The 22,018-nt window shown below is 40.8% G+C and overlaps 1 protein-coding gene across 7 annotated transcripts in view; it reads left to right on the forward strand.

The window, feature by feature from the left end:
- nectin1b (nectin cell adhesion molecule 1b) overlaps positions 1–22,018 on the forward strand; it is a 263,771-nt gene that overhangs the window by 14,256 nt on the left and 227,497 nt on the right. The window lies entirely within an intron of this gene.

Consider the following 22,018-nt stretch of genomic DNA (forward strand, 5'->3'; position numbering starts at 1 on the left):
CGTACACACAATTTCTTAATATGAATAAGAGTTCAGTTGTTTACGTGTGAAAATGTATTCTGTTCTTCACCTGACACCTGGTTTTCCAGGCTTTCTCAGTTAGACCGCATATAATATTATTAAAAGCTCCTCACGTTGGTCCACTTTCAACTTTTTTTTTTTATCTATTTGTGTTCTCAGACTCTGAGACAAATAGAGATGAGTACAGAGGTGGCCTGCAGTGCAGAATTTATCCCTTCATTTTGGTCGTGTCATAGACTATGACACAGCCTACTTAATGCGGGGAGGTATTCAGCCGACTGGCACCTTGAACTTATATCCAGGGAAAATTTCCTCCATTGTGGATTTGTCACCCTTGTCATGCTCCTGCCAATCTGTCTGACACTCTCTCACATTGGTCCAGGGAACAAGATGTTTCAATTTCCCAGTGAAGCCTGAATAATTTACAGTTGCTTTTTGCTTCCATCGAACGGATGATGTTCTTTTCTTATGTTTTTTTTTTTTTTTTTCACACACAACCACCTCTGACTTTTATGAAACAAACCGAGTTCAGTTACTGTTCTGTACGTTGCTCTGCAAAGTTTGAGGACTTTTTCTGCTTCCCTGCTTACCCGTAATCCATTTAATATTTTTTTATTCCAATACATGGCTAGAGATGTAACAGTCAGAACTTTGTGAACCATCTTCTAACCTGCTGATACCCGCTTAAGGTATTTAATTTTTCATAATAGGAGGTGAAGCAATGACATACCCTGGTGTGAGAGAGTACAGTTGTAAGAAGCACAAGGTTTTATACAATAGTGCTAGACTTAACTTTGAGAATTTCAAAGGGCTGCCTTCAGTTCCAACTGACTGATATTCCCTGACAGAGGTTGAACGCTTAAAAGAAAGGATGACACTGTTTAGCCTTCCTGTTGCCTGCAGAAAGTCTTGCTCTCTCTTTCGCAACCTAAAAGATCCCCAGACATGAAATGCTGAATGCCTTCTTATTCTTTTAACTTTTCTTTACTCAGCAAAAGCATCTGCTCTCTTACCTGATAGAAAACAATCAGAATTTTGACATTCCAACCAGTCTTTAATTTTTTTTTCAGCCAATCAACTGATTACACTTACCACGTGTTTTGTTTTATACTTTTTGTCATGATTTGCATACATACTTTGTATCAAGTTAACTAGATAACTATATAAACTTGTACTCCATACAAGGTATTATTATACTTAGGTTTTAGGTATTTTTTAATCAATAACCTGTTAAAATTTAAATCACAGATTCAAACAGCTTTTATAGCAGCTTTTATTTAATCTGTAATTTATTTATCGCCTCCACTCAAGGACTCTAGTGTGGTAATTGCTTTGCTTTAGAAGAACTACAAAGGGGATTCAAATTCTTATAATAGCCTATTCTTCACTGCAGTTATACAAAACCCAACCAACTAAACAAAAAATATCTAAGGACTCAGGCTCACCAAGAAATTGCATGGTTAGGGATTATTCCCACAAATAAAACATCTTTGCACCTTTTTGTTATGCTCTTTATTCACATATGAACCCTAACATTTGTTGGCTCATATAAAATAATAGACATTTTTTAAAAATCTAATCACAGTTGCTTCTCCAAAAGCAAAATAGAAGCGTAAGTCCACTTTTATTTTACCCGGTTTAGGTGTTGCCTGATTTGCTTTCAGAAAGTAGGCCGTACCTAATGGCCAATTTTACCTCAAGCAGAAGACGACACGTGTGTGTTGAAGAGTGATGGTTTTACAGGTGAGTAATCTCACCTATTGTCTCACACTGAAGTAAGAAGAAGCTTTATTTATACCTTGCTTGTGGAGCTCCGTGACTGAACTGAGTCTGCATGCATCAACCCAATACCTTTTTTTAAACTCTCAGCTTCTGTGCAGCTGAACCGTAGGTTTTGCTGTGCCCATATTTAACCTGTAAGCACAAAAGACTGAAGGAAATAACTTGTTTTTCATGCAAGTATTTGTTTTTATAATTAAAGTAGAAACAAAATGAGCACTGTGCAGCACAAAATGAATATAGCATAGACTTCAGTACAGCATATTCCCACTTTTATGTGAACAGCAATGCAATCAGTTGTTCTGCTGGTTCATTGTGGAATTGTTATGGAGACTGACTGTCTGGACAGCAGATCATCCCAATGTAGACGTGATCCTGACCTGTGTGTGCAGCCTTGAGTTAATGTAATCTGTAGTTCAAGGAAATGTTAACATTTCGAAGCAATTGAAAATAATTCATTTGAACTTTGTGTTAAACAAAAACACAAAAACATAACATTTGACATATATACGTTATCTAGTTTTTATCTTTTACAAGGACAGATTGTTCTCTATTTCAGTGAAGGTATGTATCAAAGTTGAGAGGTTTATGATGGGTGACTATTTTATGATTACATTTATCACCAAATATTAATTAGACACGGATCAAGCATAACATCATGACGCCTTGAAAGGAGAAGGAAATTAAACAGATTATCTCCTCATCGTTTGACCTGTTGGTGAGTGGGCTATATATTAGAAATTAGCAAGTTAATGTGTTAAAAGTAGGAACATTGGTCAAATGTAACGACCGCAGTGAGCTTGACAAAGGCTTGATGAGCAAAGCCTGGCCATTGCGGTCTGATTCAGCAGAAAAGCTTCTCTCAGTACAAATGAATAAAGAAGTTAACGGTCCTTCTGACATAAATGTATTGGAAGACAAACAGGCATCACAGTTTGTTGAGAATGGTTGCCAACGCTGATCCCTGTCCAACAATGGGCAAGTGAGAATCATTACTCTGGCTTGGAGTAGGCCTAATGGGAAAAAAGGAGTCCGGCCTGGGAAGTCATGTTTTGTTTTGAATTACGTTATCATTAGTTATATGTCACTTACCTGGGGAACACAAGACACCAGGATGCGCTTCAAGAAGAATGCAATTAGCCGGAGGCAGTATGATGCTTTGGGCAATGATCTGCTTGGAAACCCTGGTAGTGCCACACATGTGGAGGCTACTTTAGCATGCTGAGCAAGTACAACCTTTCAAGAAAACACAATCCCCTGACTGTTGTGGCTTAGGTTAAAGGTGTGAACTTGCATTCCAAATTTCCCAAATCAAAATCCAATCCACCATCTCTGTAAAGCGCTGGGCACACTAGTCTAATCCCTGGAGTCCCAGACAAAAAGAATCACATCTTGGAGCCAGATTCCACAGCGCAGCTTCAGGGGTCTAATTAAGTCCGTCATATCAGTGCTGTTAAGGTTGACCAACACTCTAGTAGGCAGGTGGTCATAATGTTATGGCAGATGTTTTTTTTTCTTTTTTTTTTGGTTTTCTGAATCCTAAACTAGCATATTTTATAAATAATATGCATAAATATTTCTAAATTCTTCAGTAAACATTTAAGTAATGACTGAACACATACATGCATAATTGTAGATGATCACACAACACTTTCTGGCTGCACATCAAGTAAATTTCCATTGTGGTTTGGAGGCAGTCATGTTCGGGTGTTAGGAATTAAAATCCCTTTTAAAGTCAGATATAGGCTGTAGCTGACCTAGATATTATTACAAGCTTGCATTGAAATGACGTCTGGGTTACTGTGTTGCCTTTTGCGAAACGTAAATAATTCAAATGCAGACTACCTGCATATGAAATGCTCCCCCCCCCCCCTTTTACATTATGTCTTCCAGTTCAATAACTTCTGCCAGGGGTTTCCACATGGGAGCTTCCACTCTGGCAGCAGCCTTCCAGCTTTCTTGGCTTTGGGGTTAGCGAGTGGAATTAACCAGTCAGGAATCTGGAAAAGGGCTTTGATACCAGTAAAGGAATCACAAGGGGCCATTTTGTAGTTCACAGCAGTTGTAAGCTCAACCATTAGACATGCCAAATGTCACATCAGGCTAGAGAGACAGAGAGTTGGGGAGTACTGAGGATGCCCCCCCCCCCTCCCTAAGGTTTTTGCCCAACATTAACTGGGCATAACACCCACTCTCTGACCCTGGGCCCAATTAGCTCATGATCTGGCAGTCGTTTCTGTAGTCCCATTTTCCTACCCCACTTTTCTTCTCTGTTCACGTAGGTAACGTATAAATATTTATCTCCAAAAGGTTGGATATGCTCTTAATTGTTCCCAGCGCTCAGAACATTTTTGCTCGGGACTACGAGACTAAGAAATGCAAACAATAGGGCTGCAAATGTGAGAGTGAGACATTTTATGTAAAACCGATGAAGTCTGTACTCTTTTACAGCCTGTAGACTTGAACCCCTCTGGGGTCGGAGTTAAAAATCATTTTGCTGACTAGGCCTGGAGATCTTACCTTCCTTTCCAAGTTGTTTTTTTTTGGGGGGGGGGTCAGGGGAAATAACCGGCCAAATATAAAAAGAGAAAGGAGAACTGGAGAATTAAGATTTACATGCAGACCCTGCGGGGGATGGGAGTTAGCTGCTGTCGTGCTGTTCCTGAATAAGGCTATGTTCCAGGGGTGACTCTGCTTTGACTTTCAATTGTGGTTTTGGCTGAGGTTCTGTTTAGCCACATTTGGGGCCTGCTCGGTGCAAGAAAAGGCTCAAGCTAGTAAAAGTTCATTCAATTTTTTACAGCTCATTAGGTCTTTTTTGTTTCCACATGGGAAGCCCCTGAACTCCTTAAAACCTCACCACTTAAATCTATCTGCAAGCAAATTAATTGCTCGTTGCGTAATTGTGAGAATACTATCACGCATTAAAAAGTGAATTTGGAATAGAATGGCCAAAGGATCTTCTTGTCGGTTGGATTAATTGAAGCGATCCTTATTTTGAGCGTTAAGCTCCAGAAGGCCCTTTTAAATCAAGTTGGGTGCAGTCGAGAAGTAACTAGGTACCCAGGGCCAGATTTAGGAGCATATGGGCCCCCACAATGGAGTCACTTTGGTGCGCTACTCAGATGAGATTCTTTCACATGTGCAAATAACAATAGACCGCTAGTTCTGTGAATAGCTAGTTTTTAATCTCTGGTGTTTGTGAAATTCAAAGAGACAACTCCTGTTAAGAGTTAGTGATGCTCTGGGGACCAGAGGACCGATATAAGGGATGATTGTACACGTCGGTAGGGCGGGTTCTAAGGGTTAATCCCGTTGGTTTGTTGGTTGTTATGCTCGTGTGACTCTGGAGGAAGTTTTTCTGAGCGAATTCCAGGTCAGTTTGTTGTGTGCCGCACTTCCCTGTCTCCCCCATCCTCTCCTCTCATTCTCACACTGCTGATGCTTTGTGACTGGCGTCGGGTGTGCGTGTTTGTTTTTGCTGAGAAGACCCGGGAAGGGGTGCACTGATGCATAAACGCGCGGGCCTGCGTGCGTGCGCGCGTGTGTGCGTGTGCGCATTAGTGAGTGCAAAAATGCACACGACTGCGCGCAGGCTGGAGGCTGAGGCAGCTTCCCGTTGCCGGCCCTGCACCACCCACCCCCCGCCCCTCCGATTCTGACCCACTTTCTTTTTTTCCCCCCGCTCGTCGCTCCCTCTTTAATTGCCGCACAGCACACTGAGGCCATCTGCTCGGCTGAGGCCTGTCGCCATGGAGATGCTGGGAGGCTTTACGGATTTGTTGTGAACTGACCAACAGGGAAATGGAGGTCAGGGAATGGGGGTAGGGTGTTGGACAGTCGTATGGGTCCTAGAACTGTACTGTTGACTGCGCAGTAGAGGAACTAAAGCACACACTGAGGTACGCTCAAAACCACCTTTTTTTTTTTCCTTTAATAATCTATTAAAGTGGCAAAATGGCTTTCCAGGATTTACTATTGGTTTTCTTCGTTAAGCCCGGACGGGTTTTCTTAACACCTGTAGGTCAGCTCTATCACTTATATATTAACCTGACATAAAAGAAGAATGTAGCTGTAAATTCCTGAAACAACTGAAGTGTTTAATTATCTACAATCATATTAAACTTCTTTTGTAAGGACAAAGAAAACAACAACAACAACAAAAAAACAGCATTCTTAATTCAACAATTTACACAGTTTGATTTCTTTCAACAGGACACTTTAAGACGAGGCTCTTTGTCTGTGTTAAGATTACAGTGTCGCCTGATGTATATTTAGCGGCATCTCATCTGCCTGCTCCAATCACGCTGAGCTGTGTTCCTTTATCCTTTCGCATGCCTTTGTATATTTTGCTGCTTGTGCCTATTTCCTTTTCAATGACACGCCTGAGCGAGGAAGCTAGGTTTCCAATTAACATTCAGGCGTATTTCATAGCCTTGGACTGCACAGTTAGGTCACCGCACTTTCATCATTGTGTGTTGTCGAGCCAGTCAGATATTCCATTCCTGCTCCGCGTGATTATTTGAGCAACCGGCTAAATGTGGTATTTTTCTCCAGGAGAATGTTTTTCCTTAAATGTCTCTAATGGAGTCTGGGTATTGACCTCTTGGCACACGAGCGGCGCAGAGCTTTGGGAAACACTTTTTAAATTTACTCCTCTTTTAAAGGTCAATATTGGTAGCTGTCATTTCTGAAGTGCCATTTATAGGTCAATACCTTATTAGTAATCAGGTTGAGTTTGGATCGATGCAGCTCCTGTCCTGTCTGTGTCAGCGAGCTGCCACCATTATCACTTGCAAATTAATAGCTATTTCATTCGCTTGTGGTACATTAAGGCAGAATGTGGCGCTTAATGGTGCTCGTTCAGGAAATGTTTTAGCATCCGTACTGATCAATTTCAACGTGTTAATTGGGGACTTGTGTTTCAACTTTATTCTTTTCCGTCAACAAAATAAAATGCCAAGCTGAATTATAAAGAAGGTATTATCTGGTTGTAGATTCTCAGGATATCTATTTTCACTTGAAATGTAAAACAATAATTTTATTTTATTATAAATTTAAAATAAAATAAATGTATAGCTACTACGATCTACCTGCTTTTATGTCAAACAGAGATGCAACAAGTGTTCATACTCCTGCTTAAACACAATATCATGTCATTACCTGTGTACTTCAGCCTCACAAGTCGAGACAATGCACCGTTCTTGGCACACGAGATTGAGAAGATGAGACAAGAGTTTAAGCAATTTATTTGGGGAAACTATTAATCCTCAATTTTTAGTTTTATTTCCAGTCCAGGTTCTACTATTCCACGTATGGACATAACACATGTTGTCTTTCTTTGAAAATGTAATAAATATAAAAAAATTGTTTAGTGTAGAAATATCCAGTCCAGATTTGATCATTCTTACAGTTTTAGACTCTAAAAAACCATGAATGTAATGCTAATTAGAAGCTCCAGAGCTGTTTCTTTTTAGTGGTTAATGGTATAGCATTAGAACTTTAGGCGCCGCGAGTCTAAAACCTTGTGGACCAACGGCGACTCTTTTAGCTCTAATCTCAAACGAATAGAGCAACAACGCTCACCTTCACATTCGTGGATCATGATAAAGGTGAGAATACTTTCAGACGAGGTTACATGTTGACAGAAAATGAATAAATAGGATAGACTTTATTTTAGACAGAAATCTCAAGAAGTGCTCATGCCCCAAGTTTCATTATACCCATTTTTTACTATTATAAAAATGGAATCATATAAGTTATTAATTAGTATTTTGATTTTAATATTTATATATTGGAAATGGGGCTGATGCTTTATTATTATATGAAAAATAACCTCAGGTCAATTTGGCACCTATCTGATGAAAAGCATTTAGTCAGCTGAAATAGTGTGATGGAAAATCTTCAACAGCTTTGAAGCCGGAACTTCTTGAAACCATGGGACAAGTTGATACTGGTAACCAGCCCATGCATGACACAAACAATTTAGGAGAAATTACACAAGGAAGCAATTAAATATAAATACAACCCAGAAAACCTTAGAATTGCCGTATATATTATTGACCCTGGGAATGGATGCACCCTATAGGTACATTTGGATGGTATTGTCCTTAAAAAGAACACTTTTCCCAAAACTATACATGCAAACATATCAATTGGGATATTGGTTAAAGTGCCTACCTCAACCTTATAGAGCGAAAAAAGAAAAGGAAAAAAAAAAAAAGACACTGGAGAAGGGTCCAGTTTTTGTGTGATGAATGAACTGCTAATATAGTCTACATGTCATGGCAGCCAGACTAAACTATGATGGCAGGTGTTCACCTTTTCCGCATGTTTCTGTGCTCATAGTGTGTTTTTACTAGACCGCCTAACTGAAGGCAGGTTGTCAGAATACGCTGACTTTGATGCCGTCAACATCTGCATAGATGTCTCCGACAGCTTTTTATGCTCCTCCATCAGCCACCGGTGATGGAGTAATACGGGAGGCTGTGACAGCGGAAAAGGTACCCCTGTCAATTTAGACTCCAGTGAGCACTTGATCTCTGAGCTGCCTGAATGTACAGTCAGAGCTGAAGTTAACAAGACAATGTACCCAGAGCCTGTAATTGGACCGAGCCCTTCGCAGTGCTTTGAAAAAATGGAGAGACCCGTCTGTCAGCCTGCTCTTCAGTCAAGGTCATGACGCTGAGAGCCGGGTGTGTTGTGTTTGCTACTGTGCCCTTGGTCCGATCACAGCTTAGCCAGCATCTGCTGTGCAGAGGTGGGGTGAAAGGGCCCGCACACTTTGGATGGTGCTCTGGATTATCTGCTTGAAGAGATTAATCAAAATGTATGATGCTTTGCTATGAGATAGTGACCAAGTTTGGTTTATCCAGTCGGTCTCACCAATGTTTTCACCTTAAGATGGTTTGAAGGGTATTTTCTCGTTATTCTCCACTGTCAGTGCAAAAGGAACAGGACATGTGGGTTAATAAAAGCAGGCTTAGTGAAAGGACTGAACTGTTCGTCGATCAGATTCTATCATGGAAATGCTCTGTTGATAAATGTTGGACACAAGGAACGTTTTCTTAGATGAATTAAGGTCTGGCTGTTTCCTCAGGACACAAAATTATCAAGGTTTGAAGAACCTTGATAGATCGGGTTCAGTTCTCATTTCACATGGTAGACAAGAATGATATAAAATGCTGAATTGTAAAATAAATCCATTCAATAATTGATTAGAAGTTGCAAAGGCAACTATTGACCTAAGGTGGAGAGTTGAAAGATAGCCGGTATCTTTGGGGCAGACACCCCCAAAACGCCATAGTCTCCAGTCGCCAAGATAAAGTAGCATTTGTTTTGGAGAGGTCATTATACATTAAAAGCCTATTAGGGGCCATTTTAGTTTTAGAAAAAAAGGAAAAGGATATCAAGCTGTAGAGGTTCAATGGGATCTTGTGGCACAAAAGCATGCACTTTTAAAACTTCCTGATATTTCAAAAGTGAAGTCTGTTTTGCAGACAAGTGCCATTGCCTTATATCAGCGGTGAAGTAAATCTAAGCTATTATTTTGTGCTTGCCTCTCATATGGATGTTTGCTTGAATGTGACACCGTGTATCTACGTACGTTGGAGACTATTTTGAAACAATTGATCAAGACTTTTGGTTGTGGGAATAACACCCAGTAGCATTAAGGTGTCCTCTAACATTTTTGAGTACTTAATAGAAAAATTATCTGAACAATGATGCTGGACTGTTTGTGATATTTACATTTCCCAAACAATAGAACTAAAACTTCATCTCATCTATGGCTTGTGAATCTAATGTCACGTGTCGCCTTGTCTCGTGAGCTGGACGTTTTTTTGCACATATAGCTGAAAATCTGAAACACTGTTGTATCCATGTAAGCAGAACATTGACACACTAAGTAATCAAACACTATTATCAAATGCAAATGTCTATTTTATTGCTACTTTTGGTATTGTCCACCTGTAGATTAATCTGTAAATGTTTCTCTTGGACAGCAACGGAAGGAAGGCTTGTTCGCTATTTTCCAGAAAGGCAATCAACTCAACTGCTCAATGGAATATTTATTTATTTACCCTCGCGGAGCCACTTTGGTCTGCAAAAATCCCCGGAGAGGAAAACACATTAAGCCACATACTGTATTTACTTGTGTCAGCTTGATGCTGATGTGCGAGAGCAGGCCAGAGATGGAGAATGGGAAATTGATCATCAGTGAATGAGTGTCAGGGGAATCTTGACATCCACAGCCGTTTTTCATGCTTTGAGCTCAGAGAATCCCTGAGGCAGGGACTTGCCACCTTCTGAGAATACAGTTACTTACCAAGTAGATTAGGACTTTGTTGTTAGTTCAGGCAGACACACTTCAGTGGTGTGTTGTGTTTGATTGTACAAGATAATTGACTTGCGGATGACCCAGTAGTGAACCCTACTGCATTTGCCGTGTTTTCACTCGCATATGAAGAATGACGGCATTCCCGTGCAACACAAGAACAACACAACATTCATCAGAGTTGCAATTGCACTAAAAACATGTGTTTAAAAAAGGACTGGCTCCATTGTTGGCCTAAAAGCCGTTGCACAACCGAACAATTTGCAGCAGAGCGTGGACAGAAGCCGTCGACCTTAACGTTTCCTGGTTTTACAGTAAATCAGCAGAAAATAAAAAAATTCACAATTATACTTGCAGACATTGTCAGCTGCAACACATTTATCAAGAAAAGCACAGCAAATACAAAATACGAGGCTTCATTTAGAAAAAAAAAAAAAGTTGCCATGTGGGTCCCATTCCTCAATGGGCCAGAAGTTTAAAAAATAATCATTACAGCAAATGGAAGCAGGGAAAAGATGTCCTCAGTAAACACGGATTTAGAAATATCACGAGAGAAGTGGGTCTATTTTAGAAAAAGGAAAACAGAAAACGGCACAGCACTGTATTAACAGCTGATTAAACACAATGCTCTTAGAGAAAAAAATCATAGTCAACTGTTTGAATGACAGTGTTCTTGGCACATCTACTTTGTTGGAAGCAAAAGTGCAGTTTATTTATTATAAACCCAGAGATGCTCTGAAGTTTATAGGATAGTTCTCAAAGGGGGGATAGTTAAGAATTGATGAGGGGAGTCTTTTATGGTCTAAAAAAAATGTTTTATGTATCCGGGCTGAATAAAGATAAGTACTGGCCAGCCTCAGATATCCACGAGGAAATGTCCATGGACTTTTGGTGTTTTGCGGATAAGCAGATATTCTGTATGATTGTTTTCTATGGGCCAAGACCAAAGCATACTTCTACTGCCTTAAAACAACTCCAACCTCAAACACGGCAAATATACAGATGCTATTTTCTGAGGAAATTAGATGTAAAACCTTGGTTCTGAATACATTTAGTTGTAATTAACAGAGAAGCTTATGATTATCGACACGGAAACGGAGGAAGGAGGCAGTGTGCCGCCAAAGAACTTCCTGTGTGACACATACAGAAAATGCAAGATATGAAATGTTTCCACTTAGAGAAAAAAAAGCAGCACTGAAATAGAGTGCACTCCAGCCTCTATAATGTGTTTTCTTACTTGTATAACTTTACCTTAAAATTTTGAACTGCCCCTTTTACCTGTAAAAGACATAAAAAATAAATCTAGCTTTAAATGTACCCGTAACTCAGATTTAAGCCATGATTGAAAGGATTTTTGTAGATGCCTTTGATGTTTTGCCTTCCCACACACCTCAAGCAAGGCTGTAATCTTACAAATCTGTCAAAATCTTAGTAGTGAATCAATGAAAACTACCATTAGAGGCCGTGTCATACTTGGAATTGAGGGTGTTCTTTTAAGGGATAGGGAGCAGGATCTCCCAGGCATGAATGAGCCCTTTGTGCTTCATGTGTGGACTCATTTGTTTGGCTCATCATGTAGAGACAGTATTGAATTTTATGTGGTGGATGTGAAAGTAGACTTTTTGTGAATAATGAGGGGATTACGGGCTTTGCTGTTTCATGATGATGCAAGTTTATTTTAATCCACACAATTGTTGATTATTTCTCTATCTTTGCTGAGCCTAAAAACTTGATCCCACAAGTTTCGGGGCTGAACGTGCCGGCTGCTTTTCGGCTTGCCAAGTTCTTTTATTGTAAATCAAATTTCGTTCCCGTCTGATTTCTCTGCTAAATTAAGGTATAATTAAAAATTTAAATCCTTCACACTTAATTAATTCTGATGCTGTGCTTTTGTACAATTCTTGAAGTTGAAAATTAAAATCATTGTGTTTTTTTTTTTTATTCTTGGAAATGCAGCCATAGGCAGCTAACAAGACTTTTTTTTTTTTAGCGAGTTAATTTAGAGGATTCATTAGATTTAGTTTAATTAATATTCTTGGCTTGTTTCGTCTTTCCCACTATTCAGCGCCCTGGCTTCCACCTTAAATATATGATTAATATTTATGGAGACTGTCAAGAGCTGTCAGCCTCATATGAATCAACAAGGCTTCAAAACTGAAGAGCCAACTGATGTGCTTATAAATCAAAGGGTTAGCAGAGGAAAATCCCACCAAGATGACTAAAAAGAATCCCATTAGAGATGTGTAACCTTTCTGCAGGCGCACACACTCTGTGATTTATTTGTTAAAAGCTGTTTACGCTCCCCTCCTTTCTATGATATGTTTTAAATATTGGAGGAAATGAATATGTCAAAGAGAGTGAATGAGGCCCAGGCAGCATGACCACAACTCATGCATTACAATGGAGATTGTGCAGGCTGCTCTTTCATGCAAATGTGGCTCATACACACAAACGTACGCGCGCGCATCTTTGACTTAGCACCCAAGGACCCAGTCCTCCGCAGCACCCCGCATGTGCGGAAATATTTTTAGACCCAGGAAGCGCTCTTTTTTCCTAACGCGATGTGTCAGGACGGCGGCGACGCGTTGAGGATTCAGTCAGATGGTCCTCAACGATTTGCCCAGAGCCCCTGCAGAAGGGATGCGTTAGTCGCCAGCGCTGGGAGGGGTCACGTGCTGACCCCATTGTCTGCACGAGTAAGTGCACTGAGCAGCATCAGTGTGCAGCTTCTGTGCACATAATGAGAGACTGACTTATCTCAGCACTTATAGCTAATTGATTGATTTTTCTGGCACAAATATGCCAGACGGAGACAAAAACATTGATATATATTTTACATATGTATGTATGTATATATATATATATATATATATATATATATATATATATATATATATATATATATATATATCTATATCTATCTCGGCTCAAGCCCGTCGCAGAAGCAGAGGAGCAAGTTGATAAATGAAAATGGACTCCCTCTCTGAAAACGGAAAGATTTAATATTTTTATCCCTGGAAAGGAACTGAGACGCTCTATTAGTCTTCGCCTTTCCACCCCCACTCATGCCTCGGAGAAAGCTGGGTGCTGCAGCAGTGCTGTGGAAAAGCACTTTGCAAAAAGAAAAACACATGGCTCCTTTGTAAACACAGAGGTTAATGTCTTATTTACAAGCTGCAGCCTTGCGGTTGACACGTTTGCACAAATGTCTCTCTGTCTTTTTGAGCCGCCGCAGAAACGGGGGGATCGGGGAACGGCCGTCTTCCGTGCCGTGTGTTACGATCTATGAGAGTGTTGCATACCCTCCTTAAACTTTTGAAGCCCCGCAGCTGACCTGCTTCCTTTACTGGTACATTCGCTCCTGCAGCCGGTGCTGTTCTGCTGGCGCAGATGTTGCCAGGAGAAAACAAAGCTAACAGGCCACGGGGTTAATCAGCCTCATCGAGAAGTCTGCCTCTGTTGCCAGGTGTGTCACCCTAAAGTTCACTTTGCCTCACTCTGTTGCTGCTCTTTGACCTCTTTTTTTTCTCCACAGCAGGTAGATCTATACAAGAGTCCGAGTCTTGATGGAATCTCCAAATGATTCACTTTTGATGTTTTGTCACGTTATCACAAACCTCCATGCATTTTGTTCGGATTTGTTTTTTTGGCCAAAACAAAGTGTCACATCATTATGAAGCAGAAGGTAAATGATGCATCTTCAAAGTAAAATACGGTTGGAGGTCTATGGGGGTATGTTAGTATCATACTAAAACATCAGTTTGCTTTCATCTCAACCATTCCATTGTAGTTCTGAATACATGTTTAGGGTCAGCGCTCTCCTGGAAGGTGAACCCCTTTCCCAGTCTCCTCCCCTAAGTCCCCGTACGTCCCCTACCTGACTTGTGGTAATCTCCAACATGGATTTATAATGCCTGGATCTTGTCCGGGGAAGCCAGTGTTGTGGATTGTATGGCTAATAGCTGTCAACAGATGCTCCCACCTGAGCTGTGGATCTCTGCAGCTCTTCCAAAGTCGCCATTGTACTCTAGGTCACTTCTCTGATTAATGCTTCCCTTGCCTGGCATGTCCCTTTAGGTTTACTGCCATCTCTTGGGGGGCATCTTCGGATTGTGGATTGACTTTTAATTTTGTATGTTTAGAACCCAACCCTGCCTTCAGCTTCTTCACAACTCCCTCCCTGGCCTGGCTGCTGAGTCCCTCAGTCTTCCTGAAGCTTTTTATTCACTAATGTACTCAACAAACCTATACAACCTCAGTGAATTCTGCAGGATATTGGCTGTACTGGGTTTCATTTAAGGGTACCATAATTTTAATTGTAGGGGGGAGGGAAAGTATATAATTTTAGTTCTTCTTCATGAGTGTTTACATCTCTTGGTTTGCCTGTCACCTAAAATCTGAGTGAAAGTTTGGGCGGTATGAATGCTTTTCTAAGGCACTGTAGTTCCCCTCTCGCAAATGTGGGAGGGAGTGGAATAAACAAGGATGTTGAAAGTTCTGAGGTCTCAGATGACGTGAAGATTTTTATTTATGGAAGGAAATGGCAAAGTGGTCATGACATACCTCAAACAGTTCTCCTTTTGTTTTGACTAAAGCAGTCACCGAATCTCGCTCGCTGTCTCCGAAGGCCAACTTCTGCCAGATGACAGCAACAGAGCTACGGTACAGCCAAAGAGGAATCTCAGAACACCTTGAGTTTGTTTCAGATACACTCAGTCTGTTTTATTACATTATGTCAAAACTTGTTTTTTTTTGTATTGTTTTTAACTTGATTTCTCAATGTATACCAACTGGAGTTCACACAGTTGTTCTGAGATTGTATAAAATAGTATAAAATACACATGGGTTGCCAACTTACTTTCTTTCAAGATATGAATACTTATTCTTTCTCTTGTGCCGACGTGTTCGGTTCCCATTGTAACGCAGGCAGCACTGCGTTTGACAGAGCAAGGCTAGAGATGTACATCAAAATGCCAGGCGGATTTTCGTTTCTATCAGCAATTGGCAGCTTGTTGTCGTTGTCTGCGTTTGAAACCAGAAGGGAAACGATTTTTGTTTCCAGGGATCAAACAAATACAATGCTTGTCGTATATGCCTCATTTTAAACTGGATTTCAAACCTTTTAAAGAACATCGTCATTGTCTCGGGTCCTTTTTATTCTTCCAAATAATCATAAGAAATGTTTCAAGCTGGTATTGCTTCAGTGATATTGTTAAGGCGATATGTTCTCTTGCTTCAAATGCATTTGGGTGCTTAAGTTCCCTCTCCCGAGTGCACTCCTCAAATAGTTAATGGCTGTGTCTTTTTTGCTGCAGTGCTGCAAGCTGACTGTAACGTGATGGCATTTGTTCTGTCTGCCCAAGGCCCGGTCTGTCATTGTGTATCAGCCCAGCCAGTGGCCATGACTCACACATGAACCCTCTGGGTATCAGAGCTCCACTGAGAAGACACAATATTTTGGATCGTTGGAACTGGAAGAAAAAAAAAAAAAAAAAAAAGAAGAGTGGGGCAACATTTCAGGGAGGGTGTGGCACAGCGTGAGCTGAGCTGATGGGTTTGTGTCAGAGACCGTTCTTTCATCTAAACAGCATGGGATTCAGAGAAACTGTCCTTTGTTTCCCTGTTGTCCTACAAGAAGTCATTGGTGTGATACATTTAGAAAATCTGCATGTGTCTAGCTTTGTGCAGGGTCATACAGACGTGTTGGTACCCCTCAACGTTTTCACGTGCATGTGACAGGGCAACACGAGGTAGTGCATAATTCTGGGTTCGTAAAAAGGAATATACATGTTTTTAACCGTTTTTCTGAGAATATCTGTCTGGTATGGTGGGCAGTTGTAACGAGTCCTCCTGAATCTGATACAACTATATAAAGTCCAGTCCATGCAGAAGTCTCCTACGAAGATCGCCTACTTGTGATATAATCTCAGGGTATCTATGCATTCAGGACTCTGGAGGAGCTGCTATGGTTCACTGCTCAGGTGGTGCATCCTGTTGACAAGACGTGTTTTCCAAAAATCTGGCCTCTATGGAAGAATGGCAAAACGAAGTCCCTCTCAGAGTGGATTGTGAGATTGGATGGCGCTAAATACTGAGCAGTACTGCTTGAACACTCGTTGGCGACTGCAGAATTAGTCCAGATGGGGCGACGATTCACTCTGCCGTCGGACAAGGCCACTAAACATATAGCATGAGCTACAATGGGATGGTGCAGATCTGAGCATATTAAAGTGGTAACGTTGCCCAACTAAACTTGAAGATATGTTTTCCACCCAACCTGATTGAACTTACAATTTGGTGAAAGAGAATGTGCATATACTGTACAGTAATTTAGTCTCTCCATGGGCAGAGACACATCCCAAAACAGCTGTAATTGCTGCAAAAGGCATTTGTACAAAGCACTGCCTCGGGAGGTATAGAACACAATGCATGCCGCATATCATACTGAAAATTACCTATAATTTTCCATTCTGCTTTACAGACGTGCACTACTTTGTGTCGGTCTGTCACCCTAAATCCCAATTTAATGAAACGAACGAGTTTGCCTTTGCACGACAGTGTAGTTGATCACCGCGAACGCTCAGTCACATTGCAGCACACGCTCCTACTTTGAATTAACAGGCGAGGTTTTATTCAAGCGTGTTTGGACTTGAGCAGCAAGTGGTTTAACTCCTTTTCCTGCTGTCAGGAGATGCATGTGCTGCCATCAACAGTGATGGGGCATTTGCGCTCCCAGGGACAAGCCTGCAGACTACATCTGTAGGGGATGGCATACAACTGTCATGCAGGTTGTGACCACATGACAGCTGTTGACCAAAATTTCTGTTTTGTACGACTTTGAGGGGGGAAAAAAATAGTTTATCCAGTGACAGCAGGAGCCCAGGCAGCGGAGCAGGGCTTCTATCTGCTGCCGAGACAAGTCAAACGGATTTGTTGGTGTTACTTTTTTTTTTGTGCCACAGCTCCTGTCAGGTTCAAAGCCTCCGTGTGGGTCGCTTCAGTCTTTAAACGTGGGCTGCGCACCAATGTGTCATGCCTCTATCACTGCTGATCAGAGCCGGAGCCAATAAATACCCGCGGCTGCTGCAGAGCTGTTTGATCCGGGGGACTAAATGTGGATTTTAGACTCGCATCAATCCAGTGATTTAGTGTCCCTTAGTGGTGGAAAAAAACAAGCCAGATGTTGGTGTTAGCAGACCGTTTTGTTCGGTGGGAAAATGCTTGTATTCCTCTTTGCATTCAAGTATTGTTTCCTACTTTTGCAAGCCGTGCTATTCTCTGTGCACCATTTTTTTTCCCCCTATTACAACTAACTTAGGTTAGATTCCTGCAAGCGCGCAAGCTTTTATGAGCCTGGCTTTATAACCTTTTTATGATTTGGAAATTAGAAAGAGCAACAGCAGCAGTTAAAACAATTTCAAACGTCACAGTTACTTTTAAACTTCGCCACTCTCTGAGAAATTTGGTGATATTCTGTGCCTCACTCCACCTGCCCCCTCCTGCTCTCTGTGATAGCTTCATCTGACACACTTGACGCGTTTTCAGACTCATATCCATCAATAGACGTCAGGCCTGAACCCCCACACCTACCGCTATCGCCTCCCCCGCTCCCTGAAAAAAAAAAAAAAAAACAGTGGGTCGTTGTATAACACCATCTATCATCCCGGAGCCTTTGTTCAGCATCCTGTCTCATACGGGGGCCAGCAGCCAGAGTGAGGGTGGCATTCTGTTTGACAGGCCAGCACAGATGCTAAATGACAGTGACACAAAGAGGGGGCCCTCCACACAGATCCTGACAGGGCTGTTTTCCATGCACAACCGGGTTGACTTGACGTAAAGGCCCAAACTCAAGCATAGATTACAACTTTGCCCCTGAAGACCCCATGGCTTTATTTTCAATGTTCCTATTTCCCTCAATGGGAAATTTCTTGATGTTTGTATATATATATATATATATATATATATATATATATATATATATATATATATATATATATATGAAGAAAAACTCTGTGTTTTAAGTGAGTTTGTGCAACATTATGACTTAACCCCTAGTTTCAGTCATTCTGAAGTCAAAGCTTTCAGGAGACACAGCTCTATTGGAAAGTATCGACCTTTTAGCCCAACTGCTGGCGTGTCCTTGAGCTCGAAACCGAACCATTGTGTGTCCCTTCTTCCAAGTCACTCGATCAGAGCGTTTGCAGAATGCCTCAAGAGTAAGAAGATTACATTATTCACCACAGTGTTTCGGTTTACCTTGTTTCCATTTTTCTCTGTTGCCCTGAAGGAAAACTGCTCCTCTGCACCCTTTTGTTAAAACGGTGAATATAAAGTAGGCTCATATCTGCAGTCACATCTGTTGTCACTTGTCGATACTAAGACACATCTCCATGCTGTAGTCAGATTACGCAGCCCTTGCAAAGTTGTCTTTCTTGCTTAGGTGTGTCAAGGCTGGCTTTTGATTTTATCGGTTTTGTTCATGCTTGTGCTGGAACTATCATCTGGAGGCTGTACTCTTACAGGAACGTACTTTAGAGTTTTTCACATGCTGAAATTTGCTGCGTTTAACATAAAAACAATCTTGGTTATTACGCTGACCTGTTAATTTGTCAAATAAGGATCAGTTCAGGCCAGGGTCGATTTTTACAATACATAGTTCGGTAATTAATTTGATCTAGAAGACTGTGTTAGAATATTTACACATGAAATGGGTAAAATCAACTAATGTCTAATGTTAAAACTACCAAAGAATGTTTTGAAAAGCATAACCCATAACCACTCATAGTGAAAATTGTTATTTAGGTAAAAGTGACCTCACAGGATCCTCCTAATACTTAATAAAACTAATACTGACCAAATTGAAAAAGCTCTTGACTGATTATTTGGTTTGAGTGTTGAACTAGCTAGTGCTAGCTTCTTGTGCTAACTAAGTAGCAGGGAAACGACTAACGTTAGCCAGTGAACAAACTCTTAAGTGGGCCTTCTCTAATGTGAACAACCCACTTACATTATCATTAATATACAGCGTCATTTTGCCATCTTTACATGACTCATTCATCCTGTGGAGAAGGTTCCTTAAAGGTAGTTCAAGTTTTTGTAAACTGTCTGTCTGTCTTCAAAGAATGATGGAGGTTACCTTCTGCTCTCACAGTTTTGACCTAATGTCTGGTCAGACCTACCCAACTTCTGTCCCAAGAGCTCAACCTCAGAACCTGAGTTAAAGAAACAACTCAGCAGATTTATTTTTGTTTTGTTATTTTCCATTTGCAGCGATACCCGAGTTTTTACACATCTCCCACCTCTGTGTGTTTCGCAGAGTCTCCAAAATGTTTGACAAGTTTACTTTTTTTGGACATAAAAGGCCTCTGTTTGATTCTGATGATCAGAAGTTCTTTTGACTGATCAAAAGCGGATGAGTTTGCTTTGCCAGTGTTTTACAAACATGTGGCCTGTGAGCTATTTTATTAATGGGTTAATTTCAAAGCATTTTGGGCTCATCTTTGATGTCCAGTCCGCCCCATTGTGTGGGATCCATTAGCGAGACGAAAAACACTGCCTTTATTTGCCTCTAGTGCAATGAGTGAAACTGAAATGCGGAGTATTTATAGATCTGAGGTAGCTGTGCGAGGATGTGCCTCTTTGAATCCATCAGCCGGAAGAATACACATAAAAGCGAAGAGCAAAGGAGGTGCAGCATGGTACCAACAATTGTGACAGAATATCCACATCCGACCGACATGTTTGTGCATGTGTGTGATGTTTTTTTTGGCGGATCAGAGGTCAGTGGGATATCTCAAAATGATTTCGGTTTGAAATCAGAAGTTGATATTTTAGACAGACAATACACTGGTTGACTTGGTAAAGCTGAATTTCCCATGCGATGCGGCCCTTTTTTTCCCCAAATAGTGGATCAAGCAAACTGTAATTTCAACCAGACTAACTTAAGAGGTGTCACTAGGAGAGAAAAGTCTGGTCAAAAGGTGAAAAGGTGAAAAGAGAGACAAATGATGACCCGGAGGTGGTGAATAACACGTAGATAACACTTATCCAAGACCCTGAGTCTTCCCCAAAACTTAGTGAATGATTATAGATAATCTAATCGCCTCTGTCATCACGTATTTCTCTGCTGCGGCAAGGTGGGACTCCGCTTCAACCCTCTCAACGTTAATCACTTCAAAAGCAACTTCGTTATCCACCAGGCCAGAGGGTCTCAAACTTTTTTTGACACGTTTGAGTAAATACGACATTTTTTAAGCTTGTCCATAATTACAGATTTTTTTTTTTTTTAACAGCAGTGCATGGGTTTTCATCAGTTGATATAACATGAACTGAAAAAGGAAAACAAATTTTCTTATCGACTGGCGCTGAATGTTGAAGGACCTGGTTTATATCCACTCAGAACTCTTGAGCTTTGAGCTGGAAAAACAAACAAGGACACTTAAGAAAGAGGTACCAACGTTGAGCTCAGTTTTTAAGCATCCCATCACCGATCAGAGCCTATCAAAGGATAACTGGCTGATTCCGATGTCCGCCTAGTTGATTGGTACATCTCTAATACAAACTCAATCAGCTAATCACATGTAAATAAACTGATTTGCTTGACAGCTTCCAAGTAAACACAAATTTTCTTCAGAAGTGTGTTTTAATTTCCGAATACATATTTTTTGTCAACTAAAACTGATTTAAGAAAGAGGGTTAAAATAACCGAAAAGCTGCTGCTTCCCGTTGAGCGGTGTTTTCATTCTGAAAATGACCACTTTGTGCCAAAAACCATTCATAAATTCGAAGCATCAAGCTTTTTGAGTCAGAATCCCAAACAGATAAAAATGGCACCCTCTAAAGATCTCCCTGTTTCCAGGGCTTCATTCACAAAACGGGTTGTTTTAACGCAACACACTGAAACATTCCTTTCACTACGACTTGAATTGGTTTAACTACGTCTTGAAAAGGCAGACTTCCATGTGCGTCGGTGGAATGTCAGACTACTCTGACTTTTTCTTCTTTGACGACGGCGCTCTGCCCTTTTTACCAGCAGCATTTTGATACCATCTCAGGGTAGAAGTCAGCTCCATTTCTGCTCAAAAGGGTCCTTCACATTTGCCATTAAAGATATGGATTTAGTATGCAGTGGAGACATCCGGTATCTCAAAAAAAAAAAAAAAAAAAGCACCTCAGTATCTCCAGAGCAGGAACGGAGTGTCTGCTTTATCTTTTAGGAGACCAAAATGTCTGACATTTACTTCATCATTAGCCACTTCTGTCTAACTTTCTGAACTTTTGGGTTAATGCACTTGAAAACTAGATACTGTGATCTTGCAATAAAAATATGTTGAGAAACTAACATAAAAGGGTTCTTATCCAGTTCACCACAAGAAAGGCTTGCTCGTCAAAAGGGGGCTTAGCTTTCTCCTTGGGGTTGAATTCAACAGTTCTTTTTCGTTCTATACATTGTTAATTTCTGGAAAAGTATGAACATTTCAAATCAAAAAAGTTCTCAACCTCAAAGTCTGTTATGGATGGATGAACGGATGGAAGGAAGAATTGATGGAATAATTGATGGAAGAATTGATGAAATGAAGGAAGGAAGAATTGATGAAAGGAAGCAAGGAAGAATTGATGAAAGGAAGGAAGAACTGATGAAATGAAGGAAGGAATAAATAATAGATGGTTGTGTGGATGGATGGATGGATGGATGGATGGATGGATGGATGGATGGATGAATGGATGGATGGACAAGTGAATGGCTAAATGAATTAAAGGAAGGTAAGGAGGAATTGAAGGAAGGAAGGAAGGAAGGAAGGAAGGAAGGAAGAATAGATAGATGGTTGTGTGGATGGATGGATGGATGGATGGATGGATGGATGTAAGTCTACATTGGTGGAT

The sequence above is a fragment of the Fundulus heteroclitus genome, chromosome 18 (assembly GCF_011125445.2).
Source record: "Fundulus heteroclitus isolate FHET01 chromosome 18, MU-UCD_Fhet_4.1, whole genome shotgun sequence".
In the NCBI taxonomy this organism is placed as follows: Eukaryota; Metazoa; Chordata; class Actinopteri; order Cyprinodontiformes; family Fundulidae; genus Fundulus; species Fundulus heteroclitus.